Here is a 21,282-nt window from a genome sequence, read left to right on the forward strand (position 1 = left end):
AGCTATAGAAAAGAAATATAATAAAAAGCACGGATTCTCTGGCTCTTCCACCCTCGAAATCCTGGCTCTGCCGTTTACTCATTTTATGACCTCGGTCAAGTTACTTAACCTCTGTTTCTCAGTTTCCTCATCTGCAAAATGGGTATAACAATAACCCCATCTCATAGAATTCTTAGGAAGACTAAGTGAATTTATAATTTAAAAAGCACGTAAGACAATTGGCTATACAACAGTTTGTTAAATAAACGTACAGATAGTTCTTTATTCTGATTTTTACTTATCATATTTTTTAATAACCTAACTATTAAGAGTTAAGAATCATCCAGTAATAGTACAGATGGGACTTATTCGTTCTCTTTTTTGTTAGTTTGTTGGCAGGCTATTTCATTATATGGGTGTGCATATAAGGTTATTTTAATTTCTTGGCTGTTACAAATAGAGCTGCAATAGATGACCTTGTGAATGTGTTGTTTTATGTATGGGTGAGGATATACGCTGGACAACATCCTAGGAATAAAATTGCTGGGTTGAAGGATTACTGTATTTGTAGTTTTGATGGATTCTGCGACATGGCCCTTCTCGGCAGTTATGCCAATTTACTCTCCCACCAGCAGCATGTGAGGGGGCTCCTTCCACCCAGTCTCACTACCACAGTTAGTGTCTCTCAAGTCCTCCTCCCCTCACAACAATTCACAGGGTTCATTGCTCTCACCTACCCAGAAGAGGTGAGCTGACCTGCCTGCAGGTGATCAGTGAGCGCAGATGAGAATGAGATGAGGCCTGGTGCAGGCCTTCATGGTCTCCAGAGCACTTCCCTCCTACAGCAGGAGGTCCCTTGGTGCCAACTCCCAGTGTGATTTCACGCCCAGCATCCAGCACCCACGTCTTTCAGAGGACAGCCCTTAGCCAGCGCTTATGGAGAGGGAAGTGCCTGGAGAAGTATGTCCTCCCCCAAGGAACTTACTTCCTCTGATCACTGATGAGTACAGAAGAATAGATACTCTAGCTCCCTTGCTCTCCAGATGCAACAGCTCTGAGATGCCACCAGAAGTATCTCCAGATCTTTGCTGCAGGATTGATCCAAAGTGGACTTTGAGATAACTCGTCCTTGTTTGGCTGTTGTCCATCCTCTCTCTTGACTTCCCGTTCTCTTTCCTAGGAATGCTCCACAGTCATCATCCTGTATCATATCACCTTCTTTTATATGTAATCTTTACTCTCTGGAATCTTTGTCTCAGGGTCACCTGCCATTGTTTCCTTCATGCTTTCTTGCCATTGTACCCATTATACACAGGAGAGAACAGATTGGCGAAGGGACTAGCTGGAAGTTACAGAGCTACCAGGGGGTCCAGGCAGGGACGAGTACCCAGGACTTTTAACTCCTCATCCACGTTCCTTCAAAGGAAGGAGGGAAACTCCAGCCCCAGGTGAGAAATGGAATTTGTCCCTTCCTCTTTTCTTACCTCCTGAGAACAGTGGATCTTCTACAAACACCAGCCTGTGTGCGCCTCTCCCCACATGGCGTGTCTGGGTCTCCGAGTTCGGCCTCATCTTGTCTCCCACATGATTCTGCTGCCTGATACTAAAATCAGCTCACCATTTCAGGTCGGTCACATCCTGAATGCTGAGTTTGACTATAATTGCAGTAGGCAGATCATAATACATTTATTTAACATACCTTGAATTAGGACCTCTTGCATATATTTGCATGCTATTTGCATCTATTTGATTGGATTGGGAAAAAATCAACAGATGTAGCTCTTGAGTCAGGTAGGCTGGAAAGGGGCTGCGCCTAAGGCTGCACTAATCAGGGGCTGAGCAGACCCCCACCTCTGCTCTCCCCACAAGGCTACCTTGGCAGGAGCTGGAGCGCTGTCCCAAGTCTCTTCTCATCCCAGGACTCACCACGCCTAAGACCAGGGTGATGCCCTTCTGAGCCCAAATCCCCATCCTACACGTCACCCCCAACCATGCTTCGTGAAGGCCAACATCACCTCTGTCTCGTTGCTGCTGGATTCCCACAGACTGTTGGATGAATGGATGAAGGAACAAATGGACACACGTGGTCTGGTCTATTTAGATCCTGTCCCTTCCTTGCTTGAAAACTTGTGGTGGCTCCATATGAACACAGGATAAAACCCAGGGTTTCATTCTGGCATTCAAAGCCTTTCACAACTGATTCTGAGTGTATGAAGTATAAACAGTGCTTACATCCTACTATGCCAGGCCTGTGACAATGATCCTGGAACTGGGCTTGCAGAGAAGAGGTGAGCTGACTTGTCTTTTTCCCACTTCTCTCCTCCTTCCTTCTGCATAGCTGGTTGGAACATCTTAAGGTTCAGGCCCAGGGTCAAAAGCCTGGGTAGAGAGGGAAAGCCCAGAATGTTAGAGAGATCCCACCTGGAAGGCTGGCAGGAATCCCAGGGATCTGCAAGTGAGCCTCTAGTGGGCGCCATGAACCTGGCTCCACTTCCCAGATTGGGCCAGGAGGGGGCGGCAGTATCCCAGCTTACAGGTACAAAAACCACCTCTAGCTTCTGAGTATGATGCAGCTGGGAACATCTGAATATGTGAGCCAGGCGTGGATGAGTGCACGTGTTTGCAAGTGTGGGAGAGGGTCCAAGTGTGTGACTGAGTGCCCTGACTGAGAATATGTTTCATGAGTGCATGTATTCATTCAACTCTGTCGCTCATTCACAAGTGTTTATTAAGTGTCCACTCCTCCCCAAGCCCTGCTCAGATGTCTAGGACACAGCAGTGAGCACAATGAATGTGGTCCCTGCCCTTATGAAGCCAGGGCTGGGCAGAGAGGAGACAAGGAAGAAAGCAGGCCAACAAATCAGTGATGTCACAGGATGGGAAAGATGACCTCAGGCCAAGTGGGCATAGAGCACCTCTCCAAGGAAGTGACGCTGGAGCTGAAACTAGAAGGACCAGAAGGAATCAGCCAAGCAAAGTGGGAGATCGCCCCTGGCAGAGGGAGTGAAGAGGGTAAAGGGTTGACAGCATCTGTAGAAATCTGAGCTTAAAGAGCTTGAACTTTATTCTAAGGAAAGTCCTTGGACTTTTTAAACTGGGGGTGATGTGATGTTGATTTACAGTTTTTAAAACTCTCTGGTTCTTGAGTAGAAAATGGTTGAAAACTGGACAGGGTAGACAGTGAGGAACCTCCTGCAAGGATCCAGGCATGAGCAGACAGTGGCTGCACCCCAGTGTGACTGTGGAGCTGGGGGGACAAATGTGGACCCCACATTGTGGAGGTGACCCGACGGTGGGCGAGAAAAGAAAGCAAGGGCATCCCTGGGCTCTGGGCCTGAACGGCTGGGCTTCTAAGTGGGAGCAGCTGTGTCAGGGGCTGCTTTGCATTTTGCATGCGTGCATGCTTAGTCACTCAGCTATGTCCGACCCTTTGCAACCCCATGGACTGTAGCCCACCAGACTCCTCAGTCCATAAAATTCTCCAGGCAAGAATACTGGAGTAGGTTTCCATTTCCTTCTCCAGGGACTCTTCCTGACCTAGGGATCAAACCCGCATCTCCTGCATAGCAGGCACTAGCTATCGGGGAAGCCCACTTTGTATTTTAAAGGCCTGTTTCTGCCTGCAGCCTCTATGTCTGGCTCCCTGGCCTGTCTGACCAGCTCAGACCCCCTGGGGCCAGTCCCTCCTGCCTCCTCTGCTCCACCCCTGCCCTCCAGGCTTACCCAGGCTCCAGGACACAGCATTCCACTTGGATCCTGTGTGGAGGGACCTGCCAGCTCCAGGCAGATCTCTCCCTTCCTTGCTACGCTTTATTACCCACACACTCCATCCACTGGGGGCGGGGCGGGGTGGGGGTGTCAGCTCAGAATAGGCTTTGGAAACAGAGAGACTCTCCCAGGACTCTTGCTCCAAGGCCCCAGGGAGAGCCACTCAACTAGTCTCAGCCCACCCAGCCCAGGAGTGAAAACACCTTTTCGGGGACTGGAGCCCAGCCCCCAAGTTACTCATCTAATGCCTACAGGAGAGAGCTGAGTGGTCTCTGCCAGGCCCTGCAAACTGCACATTCAGGTACACAAAAAGGTTGCTGTTTTAAGTCATTACTTAAAATGTGTAGTTTGTCACACAGCAAACAGGTATTCAGATACCTGAATAAATAACCCAGAATCCCAGCCCTACCCAACTAGCTGTGTGGGCTTGGGCAAAAGCCTAAGCTCTCTCGAGTCTCAGTTTTTGACTGAAAACAAGGACACTCATTATGAGGTGTTCCCAGGAGAAATCCTCATCATACCCAGAAGGATCATAACACTCACGTGACCCTCGTCACATGACACCTCACATGCCCCTCAGATACCTCATGTGACCTTCATAGCATGACATCTCACGTGACCCTCATCTGTGGAGGGTCACACAGACAGTAAGCAGAGACAAGGACGCCTGGCCTGAGGCCCGTGCTGCCTGTACTGCTGAGTTTCTGTGCCACACCCTGAAGCAACCCCTAGAGACCCAAGCTGGGCTGGCCACCGAAGGAGCGAGGTGGTGTCTGAAGAAGGGTCAGCATCCAGAGACTCAGCGCCTCTAGGTCTGTGACCTCAGTGTGTCCATGGAGGGGCCTGCCTGCTGGAGCCACTGCTCAGGTGCCACATAGGCCCCTCCCACTCCAGGTAGTCTAGGGCCTTGACCACTTGACCTCTGGAGCCTTCACTTACACTGCAGGAATGCTGGACCTTACATCACCAGGGCTTGGGAGGTATTAGGCCCACAGTTCAGTTCAGTTGCTCAGTTGTGTCTGACTCCCTGTGACCCCATGGACTGCAACACGCCAGGCTTCCCTGTCCATCACCAACTCTCAGAACCTATTCAAACTCATGTCCATCACTTCAGTGATGCCATCCAACCATTTCATCCTCTGTTGTCCCCTTCTCCTCCTGCCTTCATTCTTTCCCAACATCAGGGTCTTTTCTAATGAGTCAGTTCTTCACATCAGGTAGCCAAGTATTGGAGTTTCAGCTTCAGCATCAGTCCTTCCAATGAATATTCAGAACTGATTTCCTTTAGAATTGACTGGTTGGATCTCCTTGCAGTCCAAGGGACTCTCAAGAGTCTCCTCCAACACCACAGTTCAAAAGCATCAATTCTTCAGCGCTCAGCTTACTTTATAGTCCAACTCCCACATCCATATAAGACTACTGGAAAAACCATAGCTTTGACTAGACAGACATTTTTTGGTAAAGTAATGTCTCTGCTTTTTAATATGCTATCTAGGTTGGTCATAGCTTTTCTTCCAAGGAGCAAGCATCTTTTAATTTCATGGCTATAGTCACCATCTACAGTGATTTTGGAGCCCCCCCAAAATAAAGTCTGTCACTGTTTCCATTGTTTCCCCATCTATTTGCCATGAAGTGATGGGACCAGATGCCATGATCTTAGTTATCTGAATGTTGAGTTTTAAGTCAACTTTTTCACTCTCCTCTTTCACTTTCATCAGGAGGCTCTTTAGTTCTTCACTTTCTGCCATAAGGGCTGTGTCATCTGTATATCTGAGGTTATTGATATTTCTCCCAGCAACCTTGATTCCAGCTTGTGCTTCATCCAGCCCAGCATTTTGCATATGTACTCTGCATGTAAGTTAAATAAGCAGGGTGACAATATACAGCCTTGATGTACTCCTTTCCTGATTTGGAACCAGTCTGTTGTTCCATATCCAGTTCTAACTGTCACTTCTTGACCTGCATTAGGCCCACAAGCACTCCCCATCTTCCTCCTCTCCCACGAAACCCAGTCTGAAACCTCCCCATGACCTCTGACCCCTCTGTCCTCTGTCTCCTCAGGTCACAGTTGTGGTGGGGGGCAGGGGGATGCTGCCTGCCGACCCACCATAAGCTCCCGGGCAGCACCCTCGGCCAGGCCATTTGTTTCCTCACCTGTGCAGAGGGGATGACAATCCCCATTTGCTGGTTCTCATCGGGATTTAGGATGATAATAACAACAGGAGCATCTGTGCGCTTCTACGAGGGCCACAGGCAAAGGCCCAGCAGCTGGAAGCTTTGCTGCCAAGCCTCCACCGACACTCTACCTGCCCTCTCCAGAGCCCAGCAGGTCTGGTCTCGGCTGGTGACGTGGACCACCACCGGAACCTGTGGCCACCCACGGTGTGTGATGGTGCCTGTTGCCAGGCAACAGGGCTCAGCTCAGGTTCTGTGTCTCGGGGTCAGCAGCCCACTGACCGGCCTGCTATTTCCGGGCTGTGGGGCTGTCTGTACTGCTAGCTCTCTCTCCTCTATCCAGCCTGGGAGGGAGGAGATGGCGAGCTGTGCTCTGGGGACTCCTTAAGTTGCCATGCCTCTTGAGAGGCAAACTCAGGTAGGGGTGCTGGAAAATAAGAAATCCCATCACGTTTGGGGCCCACCAAAGAGAAGGAGCTTGCCAAGATACAGAGCAAGTCATTGGTGGAGCATGGGTTCTAGAACCCAGAGCTATCTCCTAACTTCCATCCCCACTGAGAGATGATGCAGGTGGTTCAGAGAGGTCAAGTGACCAACCCAAGATCACACAGCAAGTAAGGAGCACAGGGAGGATTCCCTCCGCCCTCCTCTGTTCCAAGACATCATTTATGTACCTTGTGGTTTGCAGCTGGGACTTCTTGGCACCTCAGGTGTCTGCAGAAGTGTCTTGGGGCCTCAGGGTGAGGGGGATGTGACAGAGAAGCTGACTCATGTCGAACTCTTCTCCCACTTTCATCTACTTTTTTGGGATGTCGCAAGCAATACAGGAAGGTTAAAATTTTTGAAAAATTGCTGACTGATTCAGCACCTTAATCACATCAATGTGAAGACCAAGGCTCACGGAGGGGAAGGGGACTTCATGGAGCACAGCAGGAGCCAGGGTTACTGAGCCCTCAGCCAGAGGCTTCCTAGGGGGCCGGGGACAGGAAGTGACACGGATGGAGTACAAAGGGTCTTTGTATACACCAAGCAGCAGCTAATAAGACACTAAATACTCTCTTTACACCAGTACACAAGTATTTTCTTTCACCCCATCACATTACCTAAGCACCCTTTGTCCATTTCTTTCCCATTCACCTTGGTATTTGGTGTCCTCAGGAGTCATCCTGTTATCAATCAACTCACTTATTCAGTACAACCTCTCCACCACCAGAAGGTGGGCCTGGGGACAGGGACAAGCTCCACCTCCCTGTGCAGTGCTTGGTTTCAGTTACCAGAAATGATGAAGTCAAGTCCTCGCAACACCTCAAGCAGGACATTTGTCATTTTTGGTCACCCAGTATCCTTCCTAGAAGAACCTCAATTTCTTTGGGGAGAATTACCTTCCCCACCCTGTGTAGAGTCCTGGTGATTTGACAAGTCATGGAAGATCATTGCTGAACTCTCCCCTCCCAGAATATAATTATAAAAATGGCAACTAGCACTTGCTGAGTGCTTTCTGAGTGTCAGGTCCTATTCTAATTGGTTTGCACATATCACTTCATTTCATGTTTGCAGTAAATCCAGTACGCAGAGGCAGCTCCCCCGACATTTACACAGGGCCAAAGCAAGCTCAAAGAGTAACTTGCTCAGACACAGCAGTCTGGGGAATGAACTGAGATAGGCTTGCTCCAGAGGCTTCTTGCTTTCTCACTTCCCTGTGTGTGTCTTTCCCTCAGGTCCTGCTTCTTACCTGCTTCATGGTACAGCCAAGGTTGGACACACGATCATGTGCAGAGCCTTTAACTCTTTGCGTCCTGGCATGCAAGCATGAAGGCTTTGGTGGAATGGTCCCTTCTATAGGCAGGGCCCTGACAGTCTGATTCCTGCCTGATTCCAAACCTGGCTCTTTAGCCTTCACTTCAATTCTGTGATCCCCAATAATCTCCCAATATAGTCACTTTTAACCCAAGCACCAAAAAACTTAGCAGATTCAAGACCAAGAGGAGATCTATCAGTTAGCTGCTGTTGTGGAACAAAACAGCTCCTGAATTGAGTGGATTAAAACAAGCATTTATTTCTCACAATCCTGTGGGTCTACTGGAGACTTCTGATCTGAACCAGCTCCTTGGGGCTTATTGGTCTAGAATGGCCTCCATCACCAGTCCAGCTGTTGACAGACTGGTTGGTCTGGGCTTCGGCTGGTCTAGGGCTTCGGCTGGTCTGGCCGGGTTCTGTCTCCTCCAGTGGGCTAGCTCAGGCTCTTCACAGGGTGGTCTCAGAGTCTCAAAGAGAGTGAAGCCTCCGCTTGTGTTGTGCTTGCAATTGTCCTGCTGGCCATAACAAGTCACATGGTGAGCATGGACAGAGGGAGGGAAACCGTGTTTCATTCTCAGCATCTGCTGCCGGAGAGGATTGTTAGCGGTGGTGATCACCATTGTCCAGAGGAAGAAACCAAGGCGCAGAGCAGCAGAGTGACACTCAGCCGCCCTGGGAACCAGCAGAGCAAGGATTTCTCAGCCTCCTGGAATCTCTCCCTTAGATCCTCTGGTTAAAGCAGGGCCTGCTTTTTTCTCTCTGATGTGAAACAAGCTGATACAATAATCCTTCTTGCAATAAAGAAAAGCTACAGTGAGACATTTGTTGTGCAAAATTAGTGAGTCCCATTTCCTGTATGGAGAGCTGACCTGGAATAATTGCCTTTATGCACAGAAAAATAAGAAAGGGACCTGAGATTGCTTTCCAGGGCCCAGAAAGGTCACTTTGCTTAAAAAATCAATTACCTATTCCCACTTCAGAGAAAACACTTCACACACGCATTTTACATTCTAAGTAGAACCCAGCGCTCCCGGCTGAAACCTACCTGAAAATTCTTTTCAGGGACTGAGTGGCCAGACAGAGGTCCCCAATTACCTTGGCTATTGATGTTTCAGGTGGTGGAACGCAGTGGTCCCCTCAACAATGAACTACTTTTTCTATCCAGATGAAAACCCCAAAGTGTAAAATAAGCCTTGGATTGGGTTCCCCTCCATCTGACTGGTTGGCTGCCCCTTCCCTCTCCCCTCTGCACACACTTACTGGTCCTCTGGGTCTGCATGAGCTCTGCTGTCAGACAGATACAAGTCTGATCCCTGTTCTGCCTCTAATTGTTTGAAATTGGCTAACGACGCTTGCTCCTTGGAAGGAAAGTTATGACCAACCTAGATAGCATATTAAAAAGCAGAGACATTACTTTGCCAACAAAGGTCCGTCTAGTCAAGGCTATGGTTTTTCCTGTGGTCATGTATGGATGTGAGAGTTGGACTGTGAAGAAGGCTGAGCGCCGAAGAATTGATGCTTTTGAACTGTGGTGTTGGAGAAGACTCTTGAGAGTCCCTTGGACTGCAAGGAGATCCAACCAGTCCATTCTGAAGGAGATCAGCCCTAGGATTTATTTGGAGGGAATGATGCTAAAGCTGAAACTCCAGTACTTTGGCCACCTCATGCGAAGAGTTGACTCATTGGAAAAGACTCTGATGCTGGGAGGGATTGGGGGCAGGAGGAGAAGGGGACAACAGAGGATGAGATGGCTGGATGGCATCACTGACTCGATGGAAGTGAGTCTGAGTGAACTCTGGGAGTTGGTGATGGACAGGGAGGCCTAGCGTGCTGCGATTCATGGGGTCGCAAAGAGTCAGACACGACTGAGCGACTGAACTGAACTGAATGACTTAACAGCTCTTGACCATGGTTTTCTCGTCTGTAAAATGGGCACTGCCGCTGCTGCTGCTATTAAGTCGCTTCAGTCGTGTCCGACTCTGCGCGACCCCATAGATGGCAGCCCACCAGGCTCCCCTGCCCTGGGATTCTCCAGGCAAGAACACTGGAATGGGTTGCCATTTTCTTCTCCAATGCATGAAAGTGAAAAGTGAAAGTGAAGTCACTCAGTCGTGTCTGACTCTTAGCGACCCCATGGAGTACAGCCTACCAGGCTCCTCTGTCCATGGGATTCTCCAGGCAAGAGTACTGGAGTGGGGTGCCATTGCCTTCTCTGAAATGGGCACAATAAGAGCAAATCTCAGAGTCAGGGACTACAGCATCTTAAGGGGTCTTCCAGGTGGCAGTGCCCTGTACGGAGGCAAAGAGGAGGGAGCAACATTAGTTAAGCACTCCCTGTGGCCTCAGCCTCCCTGACTGTTGTTGAGGCTAGGTTTAGGCTCTGGAGCAGAACTGCTTGGGTTCAAATCCCTCACCAGCTGGCAGATTTTAGGCAAGTCATTTCGATCTTTGCTTTGATTTTCTTATCTGTACAGTAGCGGTGCCTGCTTTAAAGAGCAGACATGTGGGGGAGCAAGTCAACTAATACCTGGCAAGTGCTGAGGCAGAGACTGGCTCCTCGCCCTGGGGGTGGGAAGAGGATGGGCGAGAGAGGGCGTTGGCTCCACTGCAGCACCAGCCTCCCACCTACCCAGACACCCCATTCAGGGCCTTGGCGCTTGCTGCTCCCCTCCCCAGCCACCCACCCACCTGGCTCGCCCCTCACTCCAGCCAGGCCTCTGGTCAACGATCACCTCTGCACAGAACCTGTCCTGCTGCCCTGACCCCTCCACCTCATTGTTCTGATTGCTCTCCTTCCCAGCACTCACTCCTGCTGCCTGCTTATGTTTGTTCGTTTATATCTGTCTCCCTGAGCTGGGCTCTAAGAGCCAAGAAGGCAGATGACAGTGGGATGCACAGATGACTCTGGTCCCCAGCAGCTGGCCTGGGCCTGGTTTGGAGTGGCCTCTCCATGATCATGACCCTCACTCACTGACTCTGAGAGGGAGCCCGGCCCTTGACATGCGTGCATGGTGCTATGAGGCCAGTCACCATTACCATTGCCTAGTAGCAGAAGAGGATGACAAGGCTGGCAGAGCCCCCGCCTGGCCTGGGTCACACTGTGGGCAACAGAGGCTTGGGCCTGGGCTGTGCCTCACCCAGCAGCTCAGGCTGTGAGCCCTAGTGCAGGAAAGGTCAGTGGGCAGACAGGCAGAGTCTCAAGTGAGGCCTTCAGCCCAGGAGTATGTGGGCAGGGGTTATAGGTGTTGACCTCTCAGCATCCCCACTGCCCAGGTTGGGCGAGGCCCTGGACATACCAGTGCCCCAGTTCCTCCCAGGCCCCGGGTGTCTGTGCAGCCTCCCTTCAGGGCCAGTGGGCACGGTGAATGGGCCGTGGGGCCTGTCGAGGCAATTAGGGAGCACAAAGCTGAAGGGTTGGCAGCTCGGGATGTGGCTGGGGAAGCTTCTCCGGGCAAATGCATAACAAAGGCCCTGCCTGCCCCTCTCGCTCTGCCTGATGCCAGATTATGTAATGTGTTGATGCCGCAGGTGGCACCCACCCAACCCTCTGAGAACCTGCCTACACCCAGGAGATGGGTCTCAGGAGAGTACCCAGCTGGCCCAACAGGCATGCATACATTTGCACACACACACCACTGTTCAAAGGGAAGCAGGGACTGGCTTTGGCATCAGTGACTCCAGAAGTCTTTATTGAGTACCTGCTCTGTTGCAGGCACCCTTCTAAGTGCTGAGAATACAGCAGCGATGGGACAGACAAACTGACTGCCCTGGGGACGTGGCATTCTGGTGGGAGAGATGGGCAAAAAACAGGACAGATAGATGGCAGGTGAGGTGGTGAGAAGTGCGCAGGAGAAAGACAAGACAAAGCCAGATGGGAGGGGAGCAGAGGGAGGACCCTGGGAGCTGGCCCAGAGTGGAGTGGGGAGACATTTCCAGAGAGAAACAGTGCAAAGCCCTGAGGGGGCATGGCCCTGCTGTGTGTTCTCAAAACCGCCCAGAGGCTGGTGGGGCTGGAGCAGAGTGAGTGAGGCCAGGAGGAGAAGAGACTGGCAGGGTGGGGACGGTGGTAGACCCAAGGCCTGTGTACCACGGTAGGATCTCAGCTGGCACGCAGGGTTTCTGAGGGCGAGCCGGGCTGTAGGCACACGATTTCCCAACTACAAGAAGAACTGGTGGCCTGGCACCTCTTGAGGCCGTGGCCGGGGCTGGAGACAATGTCCTCAGCCACTGGGCTGCTCCTCCACACCTGCCCCCTTCCTGAGACTCACCCATGCTTTATTCTGAGCTCCACCGGGGGTGGGGGGCTCCAGGAGAACAGGGGCAGCAAGAGGAGCCGAGCAAGAAGTGACAAGTACCCTGCCACCAGTGGCCCAGGCCGGACAGGCCAGGTGGGGCTGTGGCTGAGAAGAGAAAGAAGTGCCAGGGACCCCTGGTGCTCAGAGATCTGAGACCTAAGCTGACTCACCCAGCCGGAAGGACCCCTCTGGGCCAGCTACCCCTAACCTGCCTGTTCTCCTTCAACTTTTAACTCTAGCTTCAACTTTACACTGACAGAAAAGTTAAGAAACATGCTACAAACACCCATATACCCTTCAGCTAAACTCACCAGTTGTTAGTATTTGCTGCAATGCACACACTCTCTCCCCACCTCCCCTCTTTGCTTCCCTTTCTTCTTCCTTCTCTCCTTGAAGGGGGCTGAGGACAGCTAGGATGAAGGTATATAGATGGAGCTATCATACCATTTCACCTCTAAATACTGCAGCGTGTACCCAGGTATGGCCCAGAAACGAGGGCATTCTTCTGTACAACCAAAACACCAAACACCAAAATAACCAAAATGTTTCATGTTCTTACAATACATTGTCACCATCCATTGTTACAATAAAATCAGCATGTATAATAACTTCATAGAGCCCAATTCTGAATTCTCCAAATGTCTTGATAATATCCTTTATAGCTGTTTTATTTGGACTTTTTTCAACCCTAGATTCCATCAAGATTAGGAACATCACTTGCTTGTTTAGCTCCTTTAGCGCCTGACCTAGAATGGATCCTGTCCACTTCAACTCCCATGCTGCCTATTTTTTCTTTCATGACATTGATAGTTTTAAAGAGACAGCCCAGTTGTCACGTTGAATGTCTCTCCATTTGAGCGCATCTGATTGTTTCCTCGTGATTAGATTCGGGCAGAACATTTTGGGCAATAACACTACAGAGGTGAGGTCGTGTCCTCCCCAGCATGTTACGTAAGGATGGAGTCACGCCAGTTGTCCTGTCATCAGTGATGTTAAATGTAGATCTCTGCACTCTAAAGTTAATTTTCCACTTTGTAAACAATTAATCTGGGTAATGGATGATGATATTTGATACTGCGAATACCCTGTGCAAATTTTCCCCAAACTTTCCCCCAGTGATTTCAGCAGCTATCGATCTCTTGCCTGAATCAATTATTGCATTGGTGGCTGCAACATGGGAATTTTCCTATATTGGAGTATAATTGCTTTACAGTGTTAGTTTCTGCTGTACAACCAAGTGAATCAGCTATATATATATACGTATCCCCTCACTCGGACTTCCCTCCCACCCTGATCATCCTATCCATGTAAGTCAGCACAAAGCTCTGAGCTGAGCTATTACTCTTTGTACATTTTTCTGCAAAGAAAAGTTTTCCTCTCCTTCCTCTCCTCTCCCTCTTTTCAAACAACACTTTGTAGTATTACCACGCATTTATGGATTCTTTTATTATTACTACTGTTCAATGTATTAAAAATCCATTACCATCATTGTTCTTTTTGATGTTCAAATTGTTCCAAGTTTGACCTGTGGGAGTCCTTTCAAGCTGACTCTTATATCCCCCAACTTCTTTAAATAGCAATTTTATTGAGGCATAGTTGACACAGAGTAAATTGCACATATTCAAAATGTGCAATTTAATAATTGCTGATGTATGTACATAGCCATGAAGCCATGTTTATAGTCAAGATAGAGAGTGCATACACCACTCCCAAAGCCACCTGCTGCAGCCCCATTTTCATTTCATAGCCGTCCCTCCAGCCCTCCACCATCCCCAGGCAACCACTGATCCTGCTATCAATTACTATTGCTGAGTTCGCATTATCTAGAGCTTTATAGATCCTGTGGATCATAGAAAAAGCAAGAGAGTCCCAGTAAAACATCTACTTCTGCTTTATTGACTACACCAAAGCCTTTGACTGTGTGGATCACAACAAACTGTGGAAAATTCTTAAAGAGATGGGAACACCAGACCACCTTACTTGCCTCCTAGGAAATCTGTGCATAGGTCAAGAAGCAACAGTTAGAACTGGACAAGGAACAACAGACTGGTTCCAAATTGGGGAAGGAGTAAGTCAAGGCTGTATATGGTCACCATGTATATTTAACTTATATGCAGAGCACGTCATGTGAAGTGAAGGGTTGGATGAAGCACAACCTGAAGTCAAGATTGCCAGGAGAAATTTCAATAACCTCAGATGAACAGATGACACCACCCTTATGGCAGAAAGCGAAGAAGAACTAAAGAGCCTCTTGATGAAGGTGAAAGGGGAGATGAAAAAGCTGGTTTAAAACTAAACATTCAAAAAATGAAGATCATGGCATCCGATCCCATTACTTCATGGCAAATAGATGGGGAAACAGTGGAAACAGTGTCAGACTTTATTTTGGGGGGCTTCAAAATCACTGTAGATGATGACTGCAGCCAGGAAATTAAAAGACTCTTGCTCCTTGGAGAAAAGCTTTGACAAACCTAGACAGCATATTAAAAAGCAGAGACATTACTTTGCCAAAAAAGGTCCATCTAGTCAAAGCTTTGGTTTCTCCAGTAGTCATGTGTGAATGTGAGACTTGGACCATAAAGAAAGCTGAGGGCTGAAGAACTGATGCTTTTGAACTGTGGTGTTGAGAAGACTCTTGAGAGTTCCTTGGACTGCAAGGAGATCAAATCCATCCCCTAAAGGGATGGATTGAATGTTCATTGGAAGGACTGATGCTGAAGATGAAACTCCAATACTTTGGCCACCTGATGCGAAGAACCGACTCATAGGAAAAGACCCTGATTCTGGGAAAGATTGAAGGCAGGAGGAGAAGGGGACAACAGAGGATGAGATGGTTGGATGGTATCACTGACTCGATGGACATGAGTTTGAGCAAGCTCCAGGAGAAGGTGAAGGACAGGGAAGACTGGCATGCTGCAGTCCATGGTGTTGCAAAGAGTCATACACGATTGAGAGACTGAACTGAACTGAGAGCTTTATATATGAGAAATAAAATACTGCCTGCCATATCAGAAAACAAAGCATGTTGCAGCCATTGAGCCATCACATTACAGCTGCCCAAGCGGTGAGCCCTGAGGGAACTCAGAATGGAGACACACAGGGGCTGCCCACTGCCAAGCCCGTCTGGCAGTCAGCCACAGAAGCCACCCCTAGCGGTGCACCCAGAGGACACTCAGGATGACAGCCCCAGACAGCTGAAGTGAAAGTGAAAGTCGCTCAGTCATGTCCGACTCTCTGCGACCCCATGGACTATACAGTCCATGCAATTCTCCAGGCCAGAATACTGGAGTGAGTAGCCTTTCCCTTCTCCAGGGGATCTTCCCAACCCAGGGATTGAACCCAGGTCTCCCACTTTGCAGGCAGATTCTTTACCAGCTAAGCCACGAGGGATACTGGAGTGGGTAGCCTAACCCTTCTCCAGGGGATCTTTCTGACCCAGGAATTGAACCAGGGTCTCCTGCATTGCAGGCGGATTCTTTACCAACTGAGCTATCAGGAAACAGCTGAGGTGTACATCAAAGGAGTGATTTCAGCGAGCCCAGGTTCTTGCATCTACTCATACATAAAAAAGCACTACATCCCTTAACTTGAGATGTCTGTTTTTCTCTTATTAAACAGTAATTCTTTGATGTTCCTACTACCTGGTCTTTTGTTGAAAAAACTTCTATATCTCCCGACTCCCCACCTAGCCTTTCTGGAACAGTTTTCTCAGCATTATCTGAGATGCTGGGTCCTGGGCTTAAGTCTTCAGAAAGTCTGCCGAGTAAAACAACTCTCAACTTTTCAGTTCAGTTCAGTCACTCAGTCATGTCCGACTCTTTGCGACCCCATGAACTGCAGCACGCCAGGCCTCCCTGTCCATCACCAACTCCCGGAGTTCACCCAAACTCACATCCATCGCTTCGGTGATGCCATCCAGCCATCTCATCCTCTGTTGTCCCCTTCTCCTCCTGCCCCCAATCCCTCCCAGCATCAGAGTCTTTTCCAATGAGTCAGCTCTTCACATGAGGTGGCCAAAGTACTGGAGTTTCAGCTTCAGCATCAGTCCTTCCAAAGAACACCCAGGACTGATCTCCTTCAGAATGGACTGGTTGGATCTCCTTGCAGTCCAAGGGACTCTCAAGAGTCTTCTCCAATACCACAGTTCAAAAATATCAATTCTTCAGCATTCAGCTTTCTTCACAGTCCAACTCTCACATCCCTACATGACCACTGGAAAAACCATAGCCTTGACTAGACAAACCTTTGTTGGCAAAGTAATGTCTCTGCTTTTTAATATGCTATCTAGGTTGGTCATAACTTTCCTTCCAAGGAGTAAGTGTCTTTTAATTTCATGGCTGCAATCACCATCTTTTAGGTTGTGTATTTTTTCAATCCACAATATATAGAAAATCACTCTTTTGTATGACTTTTTAAAAAATGTCTGGTTGTTTTTATGTCTAGTTCCTTTTACTCAGCATGGTACTATGAGATTCATCCATGTTATTGTGTGTATTGCATTCATTCGTTTTTGTTGCCAAGTAGTACCCCATTGCCGGAGAAGGCAATGGCACCCCACTCCAGTACTCTTGCCTGGAAAAATCCCATGGATGGAGGATCCTGGTAGGCTGCAGTCCATGGGGTCACTAAGAGTCGGACACGACTGAGCGACTTCCCTTTCACTTTTCACTTTCATACATTGGAGAAGGAAATGGCAACCCACTCCAGTGCTCTTGCCTGGAGAATCCCAGGGATGGGGGAACCTGGTGGGCTGCCGTCTATGGGGTCACACAGAGTCAGACACGACTGAAGCGACTTAGCAGCAGCAGAAGTACCCCATTGCATGGATATATCAAAATTTGCTTATGTGTAAGTTGATAATGTTGATGGGGATTTGGGTTGTTTCCAATTTGTGGCTATTACAAATAAAACGTTTAAGAACATTCACGTAAGTCTTCGTATAGACATGTATTTCTTCTTCTCTTGGGTGAATATCCAGGAGTGGAATAGCTTGATCATATAGGAGGTTTATGTTTAATTCTTAAGAAACTATCAAAAGTGTTTCCAAGGAGGTGATACCGTTTTCCATTCCTTTCAGCAGTGTATACAACTTCCAGTTCCCCCTTATACCCACCAAGATTGCTATGGTCAGTCTTTAATTTTAGCCACTGTGTTAGATGTGTAGTGATTATCTCATTGGAATTGTATTAATGACAAGTGATGTTGTTTATCTTTTCATGTGCTATTTGTCATTTATTTTCTCTTGTTAAATGTCTTTTCAAATCTCTGGCCAATTTTTTATTAGACTGTTTGCTTTCTTATTGTTCAGTTTTGAGAGTTCTTGAAATAGTCCAGATACCAGTCCTTTATTAAATATATGCTTTGTAAAAATTTTCTCCCCAGTCTATTTTGTCTTCTTTCTCTTGTGTTTTAAAATGCAGAAGTTTTATCTTTTGATGTAGTTCAATTCATCCATTTGTTCTTTTATGAATTGTGCTTTTGGAGGCATTTTTTTTTAATTGGAGGATAATTGCTTTACAATATTGTGTTGGCTTCTGCCGTACAATACCCCAAATCAGCCATAAATATACTTATACCCACTCCATCTTGAGCCTTCCTCCGACCCCTCCATTCCGCCCCTCTAGGTCATCACAGAACACAGGCTGAGCTCCCTGTGTTATACAGCAACTTTCCAGTAGCTTTCTATTTTACACATGGTAGTGTATAGGTTTCAATGCTACTTTCTCAATTCATCTCACTCTCTACTCTCCCCTCTGGGTCCGTACATCCATGGACGTGTAGCAGTCAGCCACAGCAGCCACCCCCAGCCTCTATTCCTGTCCTGCAAATAGGTTCATCAGTACCATTTTTCTAGATTCCGTATATAGTTGGTGGCATGTCTTTTAAGAGGTACTTCCCTAGCCTACTGTAGATCACAAAGACATTCCTGTTTTCTTCCAGAAGTTTTATCATTTCACATTTAACCTTTAAGGTTATGATTCATTTCGAATTAAATTTTGTACATAGTGTGAGGCATACATTGAAGTTTTTTTTGTTTGTTTTTGATGTGTATCCAGTTCTTCCAGCACCATTTGTTTAAAAGGCTATCCTTTCTCCATGGCACTGACTTCATAACTTTGTCAGAAATCAGTTGTTCAAATATGTGTGGGTCTGTGTTTGGACTCTATTCTGTTATACTTATCTACATGTCTATATTTTTGCCAGTACCATACTGTTCTGATTACTGTAGCTTCATAATAATTCTTGAAATCAGATAGTGTTAGCCTTCTAAATTCGTTTTTTGTCCAATCTCTTTTGACCATTTTATGTCTTTCCATATGAATTTCCATATGAATTTTAAAATCAGCTTGTCAGTTTCTGTAGAAAATTCTGCTGGGATTTTTATTGGAATTGCCTTGAATCTATAAATCAATTTAGGGCAAATTGCCATCTTAATATTGAGTGCTCTGACCCATGTACCAACCAATACAGTTGAGTCTCTTTATTCCCAGTAGTTATTGTCTATACAATCTCCATGAACACTAAATTGGTGAATCTGAGCCATTGCTCCCACGGGAAATACAGGGTTAGGTCCTGTGAGCGTCTAATCACATTTTTGTCAACTGATCAATAAGTAAACTTGCTGTATGTGTGTTTCTGTTAAAAGATGTCTTTTGTCATATTTTCTGGTGATTTATGAACAATGAATTCACAGCCAACAACATTATAACTCAAGCCTGAATGAAGTTTATCTGACATAACAAGTTTTTGCAAAAAGGCACCTCCCAGACTTCTTGCACAGAAAAGCACCAGACAGCCTTTCCCCACTATTCTTGGGGGATCATTTTAAAATTACCAACAAATAGTACAAATGTGAAAACATAGCCTCAAATAGGCTGTGAAAAGGACACTTGCTGAGGGTCTGAAACAAGAGGCAGAGCGTCACCTTGTTGACCTCAGCTGGGAACACGTGTGTCATGAGGTCCTGGGCAGCCTGCAAATCTGCAGCAGCATGGGCACCACTGACTCAGGGTCACAAATGAACTTAAAGAACATGTGAGTCCGCAAATGTAGAATCTACAAATACAGAAAAGCGACCTATCTCTCTCCATGTGTAGATTTTCTTTAATTTCTTTGGGCAATGTTTTCTAGTGTTCACTGTATAAGTCGTTCACATGTTTTATCCCTAAGTCATTCATATTTTTTGATGATACTGTAGATGGCATACTTTTCTATTTCAATTTTCAATTATTCATTGCTAGTATACAGAAATACAATTGATTGTTGTATATTGATCTTGTATCCTGGAACTTTGCTAAAGTCAATTTTAGATTCCATTGGATTTTCTATATAAATGTCACATGCTAATTAAGAGTTTTACTTCTTTCTAATCTTATGCCTTTTTTTTTTTTTTTTTTAAGTTTTAAAGAACCTCTTTGCACTGGCTAAAAACTCCAGTACAGTGTTGAATGGTAAGAGTGGATATCTTTTCTTGTTCTGATCTTAGGGGGAAAGCATTCTGTCTTTTACCATTAAGAATGATGTTGCTGCTGCTGCTAAGTCGCTTCAGTCGTGTGCGACTCTGTGCGACCCCATAGACGGCAGCCCACCAGGCTCTGCCGTCCCTGGGATTCTCCAGGCAAGAACACTGGAGTGGGTTGCCATTTCCTTCTCCAATGCATGAAAGTGAAAAGTGAAACTGAATTCACTCAGTCATGTCTGACTCTTAGCGACCCCATGGACTGCAGCCCACCAGGCTCCTCCGTCCATGGGATTTGTCAGGCAAGAGTACTAGTGGTAGTTTTTTCATAAATTCCCAAGGAAGGACAAACTTGTATGGTGTTTAGACCATGTTGGAAAAGGTGTAGTTCAGTCACCAGAGAGCAGAGAAGTTTGATGATTTAGCCAGCTGGAGCTGGTCTGAAACTTCTGAGCAAGTCATAGGCATCGCTCCAGAGTGGATACATGTGGGGGAAGAGAAAAGTCAAGTTGCTCGGTCGTGTCTCTTTGTGACCCCATGGCCTATACAGTCCATGGAATTCTCCAGGCCAGAATACTGGAATGGGTAGCCTTTCCCTCCTTCAGGGGATCTTCCCAACTCAGGAATCAAACCCAGGTCTCTGAATTGCAGGCAGATTCTTTACCAGCTGAGCCACCAGGGAAGTCCAAGAAGACTGGAGTGGGTAGCCTATCCCTTCTCCAGCAGATCTTCCTGACCCAGGAATCAGACTGGGGTGGTCATCAGGCCTTTAGCCAACAGTATCATGGGCTGTGGGAGACTGCAGGTGGCCTTCAGACCACCTGGGCTGCACATAGGCTTGTGGAGGGGCCGCTACTGGGTGTGTAAACTCCAGGCCAGAGGCAAGTGTGCACAGACTATGAAGGGGCCGTGGTTTCAAGAGGGCTCTGGACAGGTTATCAATGGGCCGAGGCTGCAGTCACATGTGGACCGCTTTCTGTGTCCTCTGCTGGAGTTGGAATTCATCTCCTGTCCTGAGCTGGGAATTACAGGAGGACTTTTCCTCCTGCCATGTCCCTCCAGAGTCTTCTACTAAGAGCTTAAATTCATGGTCACCTTAAAAGGGAAGTGCTTAAAGGAATTCTGTTGCTTACCATAGAGCACATATTGAAGGAACATTTAGAACTGAGGGGCAATTAATTAATACCTGACAAAGGTGGTCAGAGCTCACTGTTTTAAATCACTCCCCAAAGCTGGCTGGGGAGGGTGTGTGATAGTCTCAAGAACAGGGTTGGGTGGAGGGAAATGGTCATAGAAACTGCCCTGGGAATTGAGTCTGGGGTCCTGAGAAAAGAAAACTGGCAGGGCTCTGAGGTGAAGGCAACTAGCTCAGCTCCACAGCATCCATGGCTGAGAACATTTTGTCCTCAGATTACTGCTCATCTGATAACTTAGGAAAACAGAGGATTATTTTTCTGTGTTGGAATTGGGTGACCTTGTCCCCTGGGTCCTGTCCACAGGCCCTACTGCCTGCCCAGAACTATGAGACACAGACGTGGGCAGGCCACATCCCACCTGGGCCTGGGGCTAACCCCAAGTCTCTTAGCCCCTTGGATCCATCTCGCCTGGACCAAGTTCTCAGAATATGTCCTCTGTGTGCCCCTCCCCTGACCCCACACCTCTGCCTAGCCATCTTCAGGACGGTCAATGTGGTGCACAGTTGGAGGCATAGGAACATCCCTGTGATGAGAGAATCAGGTTGAGATGGATTTCATCTTTGAATCTGCAGTGCCCAGCAGAATGGCTGTTCAATGAATGATCTGATCCAGG

General features: G+C 47.6%; 1 long non-coding RNA gene across 1 annotated transcript; it reads right to left on the reverse strand.

Annotated features, from left to right (window-relative positions):
• Nucleotides 1-254: 254 nt before the first annotated feature.
• Nucleotides 255-3,796, reverse strand: LOC129624996 (uncharacterized). The gene is made up of 3 exons (XR_008701218.1): nucleotides 3,703-3,796; nucleotides 1,464-2,358; nucleotides 255-1,155 (listed from the first exon to the last, which is right to left on the reverse strand). It is a non-coding gene; the product is annotated as an uncharacterized LOC129624996 (long non-coding RNA).
• Nucleotides 3,797-21,282: the final 17,486 nt, after the last annotated feature.

Source organism: Bubalus kerabau, chromosome 13 (assembly GCF_029407905.1).
Source record: "Bubalus kerabau isolate K-KA32 ecotype Philippines breed swamp buffalo chromosome 13, PCC_UOA_SB_1v2, whole genome shotgun sequence".
Lineage (NCBI taxonomy): Eukaryota > Metazoa > Chordata > Mammalia > Artiodactyla > Bovidae > Bubalus > Bubalus kerabau.